Below are 690 nucleotides of genomic sequence, written 5' to 3'. Positions count from 1 at the left end.
TAATCTTACTTCACCAGATTCTCCAAGACGGATTTCGATGAAACTCGACTTCCCCGTAATAGCTTCAATACACAATAAGAGGAAGCGGGATTAAGCAGAAGAGGAATCGATAGAGAGAGAGAGAAAAAAAAAGAAATGAAGTTTAGAGAAAAAATCCCAAATTTCTCGAAATGCCCCCCGCCCCCCTCTCTCCATCAGGCCCTCCACCCCAGCCGCCCACGACTGGCACCAGATAATTGATACCTTTGGCATCCTTCCACGTGTCCACCGAGAGCTCGATGACGTCACTTGCCGGTGACGTCACATAGAACTACTGACGTCACTAAAATTCGATGACGTGAATTTTAAGCTTCGCGCTCATTGGCTAGTCTGCCATAGTATTGACGTTTCTTGCGTTTCCCTTTTAATTATGGCCATTTCCTGTTATTCAGTTAGCTCAAGCACGGTCACCGGCGGCGCTTCTCGAATATATCAACGAACAATCACATCTCTCACCGCCTTGCTCTTCCCCAATTTACCAAAAGAGCGGAAAATCACATCAAGTGCGAAGAAATACGAACGAATCACCGAAAGTTTCCTTTCTTTTCGTGGAAATGACCGCGATCTTCAGACAATGATTTTCAGCGCGAATTTCACATATATTTTTTTTTTATTTTCCCGCATCCCCCCCCCAAAAAAAAAAAAAAAATA

Source organism: Penaeus monodon, chromosome 27, assembly GCF_015228065.2.
Source record: "Penaeus monodon isolate SGIC_2016 chromosome 27, NSTDA_Pmon_1, whole genome shotgun sequence".
NCBI classification, from domain to species: domain Eukaryota; kingdom Metazoa; phylum Arthropoda; class Malacostraca; order Decapoda; family Penaeidae; genus Penaeus; species Penaeus monodon.
Note: the sequence above shows the minus strand (reverse complement) of the source record.